We start from the raw sequence: 13,960 nt of genomic DNA on the forward strand, positions 1-13,960 counted from the left end.
AATTGATGTATATGACCCATGATAATATTGTTATGTTGATTAATGGAGTACCGCTGTGGTTTTCAGGTGTTTATTAGTTATGGCACGGCAGTGTAGTGAACGTGCAGATGCGTCCATTAAGGGATCGTCGCGCATTTATTTGTCTCTCCCTTTGTGCACACTATGCAAGTGAGATAGATATGGGCCTTCCTGAGTTAAGAGGTTGCTTTTGTTGACAGTCCCTTAAGTCTCTAAACACTCAAATCTTCTCATTTATTCATCTTTTACTGTTTATCTTTACATAGCCTTATTACTGCATTATATAATTTATACCAGTCTGTTTCTGTTTATTATAATTATTTTATATGATTAATATGCACATTTCTGTTTATTTCTTTATTGTAGTAACCACACAGACAGTATCAACAGAAGAATTCTCCAATAAATGAGGGGCATCTCAATGAGAGTGTGTGTGAATTGGATTCATTAACCCATCAATACCATTCCTGTTCTTACCGGACAACCTGTGGAGAGTGCAGATATTGGAATCAGTGCCTTCTGATTTATTCATTCAAGATTAATAGGTCTCAAGTTTGGTATTCAGTAAGCCAACTCCTATTTTATACCCACCTTTCTGACCGCTTCCGCGTATGTGACCCCTTGGGATGTTTTCACTCGCTGCACCTCTTCTGCTCTCTTACTGACTTCACACCCTCTATATGCAGAAGTGTGCTCCCCTCCGCAGTTACAGCACTTAAGTTTAGCTCCTGTTTCACACTTCCCATATTCATGCTCCCCTGCACATCTCCCACACCTTTGTTTACCCTTGCATACTGCTGCTACATGCCCATATTTCTGGCATTTAAAGCACCTAAGCGGCGGAGGAACATAGAGTCATAGCTCATATATCCGATAAACACTTTAGCAGGGTGTCGGTCCTCATCAAACGTGAGCAACACCAACAAACTGTCACATTTTTGGCCCTCACGAGTAGTTTTTAGGCGTCTGACTTCCCTCACTCTTGCACCCATCACATTTTCTTTTATCTGTTCAGCAGACACACTCAGTGGGATACCAAAAATCACTCCTCGGGTGAGACCCCCACCCTTAGCAATCGTGGCTTGAACTTTTTTCCCCTCGATCTTATTCAGCCTAATCGCTTTCCCAAGTTGTGCGCTGTCTCTGCAAAAAATCAACAGTGCTCCACTGCGCAGAACTTTCACACTTTTTACCTCTCCCACTAGATTGTTTATCCCCTTGGTAAGGAGAACCGGGTTACACTCAGCGAACGACACACCGTCTTGTTCCAGCCTGACGATTACTTTGTGCTCTTCCTCGCCCTGTCTCACTTGCTCATTATCTGTTTCTTCTGATATTGAGCTCCTTCCTTTTTTCTTGCGTTTTCGCCCTGGCTTTCCCCGCTTTCTCCTCACTCCAGCTTTCAATTCCCCTGTGTGGAAGAAAACTCTTCAGGTCCAATTCTGTAGCTGGTTCAAATGAGGTTTAATCACTGACAGTGGAGAAAAGAAATTCACAGTGTGTCTATGAAGATCCAGTCTCTCGAATGGCCTGGCCGAGTTGGATTTATACAGAACAGTCGAGAGAACAAAAGGGAAGGTGTCATGAGTGGATTTGCATTGAATCAACACATGTCTCTCTGCAGAGGAAGAGACATCTGTTGATATCTACAAGGTGTGACCGTTATAGGGAGAGCTAGACGATGTCACTACAGGGGTCACTCATCGGGCCTTGATCAATGTATTTGAGACAGAGACCATTCAGGAAGAGGGAATGATCAAAGAGTCTTTTCATCAAGACGGCAAGGGTTAACACAATGGAAAACAGCTCAGCAGGACATTTGATGTTTAGAGAGAAAGGAACATTATACCAAAACCAAATAAGAAATGTAAGGTAACACAATTTCTTCTACACCTGCCACTGAGCTCCATTCCTAATTCGTTTCCTGATCCGTCATTTTCTTCTGCCATCTCCTGTCCATTCACAGTCCGGCCAGCCTTTCCAGCAGCCGCGGAGGCTTCCTACTCGCTGTCACTGATGATGATGCTTCGGCAGGTTAGCAGCGCCGCAATTTCTTCTTCGTTTGGTATTTTTTATGGCGGTTGGCAAACAACGTTGTGGTGCATCACCGCCACCAACCGGAGAACAAAAAACACACAGAAGGAACCAGAGGAACTCCATCTCATTAAAATGAAGGTGATGTTGTTAGGCGTGTTGGTTTATTTGAGATTTGTTAAGACCGACTAAAGAGAAGACAGACTATGACATACTGTTAACTATTTATTCAGAATTATATTATGAAGTAAATTAAAATTAGAATGGCCGGCGGCCGGGCTGGCTGTCCGTTGGCCAGCTTACCAGGTGGTAAGGCTGGTTATTCTAAAAGGACCGGTACAGTTCCGCTCACAACGTGTCTTAAGTGAGGTCCCATCTCTGGTCTGTTACAGGTCTGTAGTCTCAGTGGGTCCAGCCCCCTATAGGCGGATTGAAAACATGAGGAACTGGTGTTGTCGTCTTCCTCCCTCTAACCAAAGCAGCCTCCGATGACGCAAAATGGGGATATTTCCGTGATCGGATGCTCTTTTTCAGAATAGAAATGCAGAGATCTCCCATCTCTGGGGAATGAGGAAATGATGCAGGACCATTCAAAAATACGACCAGGTAACTAAGATACAAAGCTTAATTCAAATGGGTGAAGGGAGTGGAAAGAGACGAATCAAAGGATTACTTCTTTGGATGTATTCCCTTCTGCAGAAAACAAAGTGTGCTGCAAAACCAACTACTGGACACATCCAGCACCTAGGTGCTCCTCAGGGATGTGAGCACCAGCTCAGGAAGTACAACCTGTCTCAGGATCTGCTGATCTAGTTTAGCTTCGGACGTCCAGATCGTGGACGTAATATTACAACATCTGTGTATCAGAAGAGGTGATTTCATTAAGAAACATAAATAAAAATTAAAACTGTGAGCAGTGATGAACGGGCCCTCGCATGGCACGTAACTCGGTTAGTGCTGCGGCCGCCTTCCGTGTTGGACCGCCTGGCCTGGCCACCGCCACGGCACGGGTCGTCCCCGGCCACCGCCACGGCGCAGGTCGTCCCCGGCCACCGCCACGTCACCGGTCATCCCCAGCCACCGCCACGCCGCTGGTTGTCCCTTGCCTGAAACCTCTCTTGCCTGAATCGTCGTGTGGATCATTGTATCAGACGATTGACGTCGTAGTGCTCAACTGGGGTGTAAAGTTCCACGACACTGGGACCGTGTATATAATAGTTATAATAGTTGTGATGTTTATGGTGAAGGTTCAACTGAAAGCTGTCTGAGGTGCAACAGATTAGACAATGTATAAAGATTAGACAATGTATAAAGTCATTACTAGGTGTGGAAAGTTTTATGACGGTTGATCTGGTGGAAAGCAGACTGGAACTGCATTAAACAGAAGCTCCTTACATTCCCCGTCTGTTTACAGTCACAGAGCTGAACAACCTTCTCCATGTCTCACTGATAGACCTCTGCCTCCCCCTAGTGGTTGCAGCCTGTGTGTATGACTGTTCTGTATGGATTAGTGAGTGAGAGGAATGAGTGAGTTACGCAATGGGTTTAAAACATTGTTTTTGCCCACTTCATGTTGACTTTAGGCGGTGGGTCCAAGAGGATTTTTTGTACATCTCCACATGGTCTATCGAGCAAAAAATATTTCATGCATTTAAGCCCAACCTTAAGGGCTGGCTGTTACTCAGAAAAAGGGCATAAAATCAGTCACATTTCATGTTGCCATTAGGTGGCGCTCTGATTGTGAATCAATATTGCAGTGCAGACGCATTCAGGCTGGGACTCTTATCAAATGTGAGAAGTTTGAACCAGATTGGACAATGGACACTGAAGTTATAACAGTTTAGAGTGATGTGAAGCATGAAATTCGTCCATGTTTGTGGCGTCGTCCTCGCCATGCCCTTTGACTTATGTAAGACCTTTTGATGATTTTTAATCATTGAGGCCTCTAGAACAGGCTCATAAAGTGTGGTAGGAATCGGATCAACGGTTAAGGAGGAGTTCATTAAAATATACTGCATGAAAGAGGCGAAAAATTGCTTAAAACTTCACAATAAATGCAAAATGGCTGACATCCTGTTGGGTTTAGGGTATGGGTCCAAGAGGCTTTACTATGTACCTACAAAGTTTAATGCAGGTATGTCAAAGTTAAAGGTGTTCAATATCCTAAAAGGAGCTGTAAAAGTGTAAAAACACGATATTTCCAGGTACCATCAGGTGGCGCTCTGACCTAAGGTCAATATTACAGTGCATACGTGTTCAGGGTGAGACTCTAATCAAACATGTCAAGTTTTTATCAGATTGGACATTGCATCCTGAAGTTACAACAACTTCCTGTACACTGACCAAAACGCAAGCCCTGGCCACACCCTTTGACTTTTGCAAGACCTTTAGATGATTTTGCATCGTTGATGTCTCTAGAACTGTCTCAGAGAGTTTGGCAGGAATCGGATCAACGGTGTATGAGGAGTTCGTTAAAATACAAAGTCTACAATGGGAAAAATGGGAAAAATAGCCTAAAATGGCTGATTAACTGTAGCGCCCCCGAACGGTCAATTTTAGTAAGACTTTCAGGATATATTCCAGAGAGAGATGTCAACATGTCCTGCACGTTTCAAGCAGATTGGACATTGTTTCTTGACGTTACCACAACTTCCTGTACACTAGCAAAAACATCACGCCCTGGCCACGCCCTTTGACCTATGCAAGACCTTTTGATAACTCTTCATCATTGAAGACTTGAGTACATGATGACCAAGTTTGAGGTGAATCCAATAAAGCTGCTAGGAAGAGTTTGCTGTAGTATAAAACTTAACACTTTCTATCGCCAGTAGGTGGCGCTCTGAATATCAGTCAATATTGCAGTGCAGATGTGTTCAGGGTGGTACTCTTGACCAGTGTGCGAGTTATACCACGGTGTCCGGGGGAGCCGGGGCTGGGGGCGGGCGATCATTTTTTTTTTTTTTTTTTTTGGAGGGGGGCAAAGTTTAAATGCTGATCCTGTCATTAATAGCAACAGCATATGCCTATTATAAAGAGAAAATCCGTTGCACGCACACCATAGGTCTATGTACAATATTTACATGAAACACCCCGATCGATCATCATCACATCATACATCACATGGGCTATAGCCTATAGCTGTACACAGAGCCAACCACGCGATAAGAGCAGCCAGCGGCACCACGCTTCAAGCGCCTCCGACGTGCAAGCAGGCAACACTTTTTTCATGAATCACAAACTAAAAATACAATTTTATTTCTCTTATTTTACACCTTTGAGGGAAAACCATGGCCAAAATATAATTAATTTGGCAATCATATCAATATTTTAGAGCTCCCCCCAAATTTCACAAATCATGTTTCCAGGGGAGCTCAGGTGGCCACCAGGGGAGCCATGGCTCCCCCTGCTCCCCCGTAACTCGCACCCTGCTCTTGACAAACGTGAAGTTTTGATCATATCAGACCATGTACATTGAAGTTATAACAGTTTAGATTTTTGTGGTCGAAGCATGAATTTCGTCCATGTTCAGGACGCCATCCCGGCCACGCCCTTTGACTTTTGCAAGACCTTTAGATGATTTTGCATCGTTGATGTCTCTAGAACTGTCTCAGAGAGTTTGGCAGGAATCGGATCAACGGTGTATGAGGAATTCGTTAAAATACAAAGTCTACAATGGGAAAAATAGCCTAAAATGGCTGATTAACTGTAGCGCCCCCGAGTGGTCAATTTTAGTAATACTTTCAGGATATATTCGAGAGAGAGATGTCAACATGTCCTGCACGTTTCAAGCAGATTGGACATTGTTTCTTGACGTTACCACAACTTCCTGTACACTAGCAAAAACATCACGCCCTGGCCACGCCCTTTGACCTATGCAAGACCTTTTGATAACTCTTCATCATTGAAGACTTGAGTACATGATGACCAAGTTTGAGGTGAATCCGATAAAGCTGCTAGGAAGAGTTTGCTGTAGTATAAAACGTAACACTTTCTATCGCCAGTTGGTGGCGCTCTGAATATCAGTCAATATTGCAGTGCAGATGTGTTCAGGGTGGTACTCTTGACAAACGTGAAGTTTTGATCATATCAGACCATGTACATTGAAGTTATAACAGTTTAGATTTTTGTGGTCGAAGCATGAATTTCGTCCATGTTCAGGACGCCATCCCGGCCACGCACTTTGACTTATGTAAAACCTTTTGATGATTTTGCATCGTTGAGGCCTCTAGAACAGTCTCAGCGAGTTTGGCAGGAATCGGATCAACGGTGTAGGAGGAGTTAGCAAAAACAGGTGATTTTCACAAAATTCAAAATGGCGGAAAATTTCGGAAGGCGGACTTTGATCCCATAATGTAATTTTTTGTAGAGCACACGGATCTGCATGTCTGGGCAAAATGTCAAGTCAATTGGAGTTACGGTGTGAGCTGGCCATCCTTCTTTGCGTTAGGTGGCGCTAGCGAGTCACTTTTCTGTGGCCAACTATGAGACCTTTAAAATCATTGAATTTTTGCCGTTTTCTATTAGCATTTAATTTTTTTTCAACTTCTGAATATGTTAAGGCCCCCAAAAAGGCTGTGATGTGGGAAAAATAATAAACGATTCAGTTTCAATAGGCATTTTATCAGATTAATCGTGATTCTTACTTATGTTGGGACCTCACCATTAGGACTACTCAATGCGGCCTACAAAAGCCTTCACATGCGGTCAGAACAAAGGGACAAAGGGGATTAAAAACTACAACCGCCATTTTAGTTTCACTTCTCACCGAGGTGCTAAGTGCAACGTCACACAACTGGTGCCCTATTGGCTGACAAGCACAGGTACCCCAGGGGGTCCCCGGGAGCAGCCGTGAGCTATATAAACCAGCGCCGCCTTAAGGACTTCCTCTCTCCACCGTGACACCATTACAACAGGAGGTGAACTTTTACGTCTGCAGAATTTTTCTTTGTCCTAGGCTGCAGTCTTTCCCCCAAACTCGCTGGACGAGCAACAGACTGTTCCCTCTCTTTTTCTCTCTCTCTACACACACGCACGCACACACTCCACGTGTGTCTCGTCCCTTGTTTAGCTTAGCTTTGTGTGTTAGGTAGTTAGGTAATAAGGCTTTGTTAATTGCAGTGTTATTGATTGTGATCATTATTACTGATTTTAATAAATCTTATTATATTATAACTAGCGGTCTCTTGTGCTTGTTGTGTATATGTCACTGGATAACAGCAGGTTGTGAAGGCTAGTGCTCGAATTTCACGCCTTTTTAATTGTTCTATTGTTTTTATACTTCTATGCCAATGATCACGATGATTGGCATGTGAGTATAAAACCTTTTATATTGAGACTGAATACAGTTTTAGGTTATCTTTTCCCTGATCCCAGGGTGGTGCCCCATATTTTCATGATTATATCATAATAATCTATTAAATATAATTATTAATATGGATAATCATATGATAACCAAATCTGCTGCTGCTACATCCCCAACACTTATGATTAATGTTTTAATACGTTTAAGACACTCTCTCCCCTGCCAGCATGTAGTCTATTGAAAATGTTAAAAATTACCAAGCATATTTTAATTACATTTTTGTATTCAGCATAAAATATTATGCAGGTTTACTTTTTTATAGAATAAATATGTTATTTTTTCACCTTTCAGAAGAATACAAAAAGTCTCACTCGCATTATTGCATGTTTATTTCATGGATATAGAATGGATATAGTTACTGAATCGAATCGTGGTTTACAGACTCGAATCGAATCGTTACAAAAAGAAATCGTCCTTAAATCGAATCGCCAACTACCGTATCGTTAATCAAATCGAAGTGAAGCCAAAGATTCACACCCCTAATAAGTATGCATTTCTACCACACAACAATAATGTGATCATATTTTAGCACAAATACAAACATCAGAAGTAGAAAATATTTAAGAAATCAAATAAATCATCCAAAATGAAAACTAATAATTATACAAATACATAGAAAAAGTAGGAATCACTCAAAAATACATTTACATTTAGGTCATTTAACAGACGCTTTTGTCCAAAGCGACTTACAATAACTACATTTGTCAAAAGGAGGAAACAAAGAAACCACAACGTATCATTGCCGATAAAGTAAGAGCTAAAAATAGAACAAGTGTTAGGTCCTCATCTGAGTAAAGGGGGGGGGGGGGGGGGGGTGTGTTAGTGGGTCAGGCTATGTAGAGTCGAGGTGAAGTCTGAACAGGTGAGTCTTGAGCCTTTTTCGGAAGATGGCAAATGACTGCTGTCCTGACATTAGTCGGGAATTCGTTCCACCACTGAGGCACCAGAACAGAGAAGAGTCTGGACTTTGCCGAGCGCCATTTGTTTGATTTCAAAATACTGGCCTAACATGGGTGTTTTTAGGAATACAGGCTGGTTTAGCCTGTCAATTAACCCCCATCATGGCGTGTTCTAGTCCTGCTCTGTATTAAGTGTCCAGAGATAACTTTTGTTGTGATATGACACAATGAATAAAATGTTATTGAGTGAAACCTGTCACTTCAATTTTGTTCTCCTGCAAGTCTAGATAGCACAGTGTGAACGTCACTTCATTGCTATAGTTGATTAACCATCAGCGGCCGGACTCTTATGTAGCTAAAAGGTTTTCTCCTGTATGAGTTCTCATGTGTGTCTTCAGAGTACCATTTAGAGTGAAACATTTACCACACACTGAGCAGCTGAAAGGTTTTTCTCCTGTATGAGTTCTCATGTGTCCCTTCAGAGTAGCATTTTCAGTGAAACGTTTACCACACACTGAACAGCTGAAAGGTTTTTCTCCTGTATGAGTTCTCATGTGTGTCTTTAAGGCATACATTTTAATAAAACCTTTACTACACACGGAACAGCTGAAAGTTTTTTCTCCTGTATGAGTTCTCATGTGTGTCTTTAAGTCATACATTTTAATAAAACCTTTACTACACACGGAACAGCTGAAAGGTTTTTCTCCTGTATGAGTTCTCATGTGTGTCTTTAAGTCATACATTTTAATAAAACCTTTACTACACACGGAACAGCTGAAAGGTTTTTCTTCTGTATGAGTTCTCATGTGTGTCTTCAGAGTACCATTTACAGTGAAACCTTTACCACACACTGAACAGCTGAAAGGTTTTTCTCCTGTATGAGTTCTCATGTGTGTCTTTAAGGCATACATTTTAATAAAACCTTTACTACACACGGAACAGCTGAACGTTTTTTCTCCTGTATGAGTTCTCATGTGTGTCTTTAAGTCATACATTTTAATAAAACCTTTACTACACACGGAACAGCTGAAAGGTTTTTCTCCTGTATGAGTTCTCATGTGTGTCTTTAAGTCATACATTTTAATGAAACCTTTACTACACACGGAACAGCTGAAAGGTTTTTCTTCTGTATGAGTTCTCATGTGTATCTTCAGAGTACCATTTACAGTGAAACCTTTACCACACACTGAACAGCTGAAAGGTTTTTCTCCTGTATGAGTTCTCATGTGTGTCTTTAAGGCATACATTTTAATAAAACCTTTACTACACACGGAACAGCTGAAAGGTTTTTCTCCTGTATGAGTTCTCATGTGTGTCTTTAAGTCATACATTTTAATAAAACCTTTACTACACACGGAACAGCTGAAAGGTTTTCCTCCTGTATGAGTTATCATGTGTCTCTTCAGCTCTCTATTTAGAGTGAAACCTTTACCACACACTGAGCAGCTGAAAGGTTTTTCTCCTGTATGAGTTCTAATGTGTTTCTTCAGATATCCATTTGCAGTGAAACCTTTACCACACACTAAGCAGCTGAAAGGTCTTTCTCCTGTATGATTCCTCATGTGTATCTTTATATATCCACTTGAAGTGGAACTTTTACCACACACTGAGCAGCTGAAACGTTTATCTACGGTATGAGTTGTCATGTGTCTCTTCAGCTGTCCACTTTCAGTGAAACGTTTACCACACACTGAGCAGCTGAAAGGTTTTTCTTCTATATGAGTTATCATGTGTCTCTTCAGAATACCATTTAGAGTGAAACCTTTACCACACACTGAGCAGCTGAAAGGTTTTTCTCCTGTATGAGTTCTCATGTGTGTCTTCAGAGTACCATTTACTGTGAAACATTTACCACACACTGAGCAGCTGAAAGGTTTTTTTCCTGCATGAGTTCTCACGTGTCTTTTTAGAGTTCCACGGAAGCTAAATTGTTTCCAACACTGAGAGCAGCGAAATGGTTTCTTACCAGTTCTACATCTAAAATTACTGTCGGGATCATTTTTCAAAGCCTTTAAACCTGACCGAGGTTCTCTGGTCTCCTGCCAATCAGCACTGTCATCAGTCTCAGGTTCAGAAGAGTCTCCAGTCTTGTCATCAGTATCTGTTTGTAAATGTGAATCTGAGTTCCTGGCTGGTTCTGGTCCCCCACAGTCCTCTTCATCAGCTTCTGTTTCCATCTGTTCAGTTGAGTCTCTGGCTGCAGCTGAAACCAGCCCTGAGGACTGAGGTTTCTCTTCATCGTTGTCTTCATCTTCTTCACTCTTAACAGGGACAAGAGTCAACGGGAACTTGATATCAACCTCCTCCAGGCCTCGATGCTTCTCTCCTTGCTGACTGGTCCAGAGTTCTTCCGGTTCTTCTTTAATGTGTGGGGGGTCTGGGTCCTCCTGGTCCAGACTGGAGCTCCAGTCCTGCTGCTCAAAGGGAACCTCTTCTTTAGTCACCAACAGCTGCTGGACATCTGCAGGAAAACAATAAACACACATACAGAATATAGAGATGTTTCAAACAGCTGAACAATCAGTCACCAGTACACTGTTTTTTTTTCTGAAACAAAACAGGCAGACGGACACAAACATAAAATATGTATAAAATGCACCAGCAGTAATGCAGTCATCAGTAGCTTGAGATGAATACATTTGTTACAGTTTTTTATAATTGTTAAGAACTTGAAACCTTGATACCTTTCCTCTAAACTGTAAACACAAAACCATTTCCATCAACCGGCACCTAAATAAGTCACTCTCTCCTTGTGGTCTTGAATACACTCTGGTTGAATAAAAATGTTGAATGCAAATATAATAATTGCAGAATTGCAGACTCCTTGCTGTGCCACCTGACTTGATCCAACTGCACCAATACACCATCCAAAGCGTCTCATCTGTTTAGGGTTTTTTCGGTGGGAATCACCGGGCCTGAAAAAAATTCTAGGGGAAACACTGCTGCTGTGCTATTTATTAATTTTTTATCATCTTTGAGGGAAATTCCTATTTATTCATGTATTTATGTGGGCAAATGGCTGTTTGTCCTCAATGCGTATTGCAGGACCATTTGCCACCAGGGGCGTCACCAAACAAGCCCTTTGATGCAGGATAAGACAATGACCCTTTGATCAAAGACAACATCCTGGGGACACATGGAGAGGGGGGGCTGCAGGACGTCAGACCTATATGTAGATTCAACTGCATTATAAGTGCCAACAGAAAGAGTGACTCTTCAGTCATTCCTGCGTCGCACTGGGGATGGCTCATGCTGCAGCATTAAAAGATCTTCAGATTCGGATATTATGTCTACTGGTATTTCATTGCCAACTCTCACCTGCACTAGACTAAACTGGTATTTCAGTTGCAACGACACATCATACATAATATGATAACCACAACAAAAGGAGAAATATTAAATATCTATTTCCACCTAGAATGTATGTAAGTGTAATTATAGAAACAGTTACTTAATTTTAATATATTACTTAAAAATAGATTTGATTAGGATTATTTTAAAATAACATTTTAATGCGTATTTGCAATATAGACCAGGACAAATGCTGAAAACCCTTGGCGTTTTCTAAATAACATTTGACAAATTATGTATAAACTGTTAAAAAAATATGGTAGTACATTCCAATAGAGGATTACATCTTATTCCCCCATTCAGATTCGGATATTATGTCTACTGGTATTTCATTGCCAACTCTCACCTGCACTAGACTAAACTGGTATTTCAGTTGCAACAACATATGGGGGCTCGTCCGGGATTGCTGGCTTCGAGGATTTCCTGAGACACACCGACAGGTCAACTGCGCAGCCGGACCCAAAGACTGGGTTCCGGAGCCCAAAGCTTCTTCCCAACAGAGGATCGTAACCGACCAAAGGGGTTAGAAAGGAGGGCGCCTGAATCGGTTGTGCTTCACGGAATCCTTGACACAGCAATCCAAAGTGAAAAGAACTTAAAAGGTGAGGACATAATATCTGATAATATTCAATAGTAGAGGCCTAATGGGTATAACTCGCGTACGGGCCGACGGGTCTATCACCGATGTCTGGGACACGCTGATCGAGTAAGGAAATAACTCGCATTTAAGGGCCGAAAGGGTCTATTATCGGCGTCTGCAGGCGCGTTAATCGAGTTAAGCTAACGAGAGGTTAGCGACCAATCTCAGGAGTACTGATCTGACTGGGGTCGGCACCAAGTCCAGACGGGCTGACCGGATTGGACGTAGGGGCCAATCACCCTTTCAATGAATATCTGGAAAATGATATCTCATTGAAAGGTCCCAACTGACTGAGCGCAGTTAAACTTTTATTCTATTTTATCCAGAATCTACTTAACGGCAGACGTGAACGCGTTAATAGAGCTAACGAGGCAGTAGCACCCGATCTCAAGAGTACTGATCTGACAATAGAGGTACCAGGGGTCGGCACCAAGTCCAGACGGGCTGACCAGATTGGACGTAGGGGCCAATCACCCTTTCAATGAATATCTGGAAAATTTATATTTCATTGAAAGGTCCCGACTGACTGAGCGCAGTTGAAAGTTTCTATTTTTTATTATTATTATTTTTTTTTTGTTTGTTTGTTTGCTTTGTTTGCTTTGTTTGTTGTTTTTTGTTTTTGTTTATTAGGATCCGGATCGGGCTACAGCTATTTTTACGGCTGTGGTCCACATTAGAAATTGTGTGTGGTATCACAGAATCTCTGGGTTCTTTCTGGTAAGACTTGTTGAAATGATTCATCATGGGTAAGACTCAAAGTAAACTATGGGGTCCAAAATTTTATATGAGGGGTGTGCAAAGACCATGTGTGACAAGCATGGAGACGGAACATGTGAGTATCTGGAGGTTTGGGAGCAGTATTGCACAGGGACATACAAAAGAATTAACATAGCGGGGGGTGGGGAACTAAAACCCAGTGTGCTAATTTTCCCACAGGCAGAGTACACCAGGACCTGGACTGTTTCTCTGGCGAAGCACGGCCTCCTCCTCCCTACACACCTCCTGAAGCTGCACCACAACAACTATTACCTGCGACAGCCGGACACGAGTCATCGGACCTGCTGCACCTTTGCCTGATCTGAACACTCCAGCTATGCCAAATATGTGAGCAAGAACTGAGGAGAAAGCTGACAAGAAGAAGGCAAAGCTGGAAAATAGACTGCAAATGGCTCAACTGCAGGCCTATGAACGGAAACTACAGCATCAGGGCAGAGGAAGACCAGGCAGACGGGGCAGGGCTCATGTATGGACATTTCAAAAACACCGCTCACCACGCCTGTCACCACTGTGGGAGTTCACTGGATTAAAGACTGTCCAGACCAAAGCAAAAAAAAAAAAACTCAGAAGAATGGCAATTCTGACCAGAGGACAGGAGTTATAGTAACAAATCCAGGAACAGCATGGAGAAGGACACATGGGAGAGGAGGTTGGTGACTAAGCAGAGAGACGGAACAGGGACTGGACATGGGTGAGCAAAACACACATACAACACACACCAGAGAAAATAGGCATTTTCAGGGTGTCACTTTTGACCCAACTCCTCCTTTTGTATGAATACACATGGGATTTGAAGTGTGATCATCCTCACTCTGTTGGTCAACAGCTAACAACCTTTGCAATGCAAATCGTAAAGGGGGGGGGAGGGTACACACAGAT

This window comes from Eutrigla gurnardus (assembly GCF_963514095.1).
Source record: "Eutrigla gurnardus genome assembly, chromosome: 17".
Taxonomy (NCBI): Eukaryota; Metazoa; Chordata; class Actinopteri; order Perciformes; family Triglidae; genus Eutrigla; species Eutrigla gurnardus.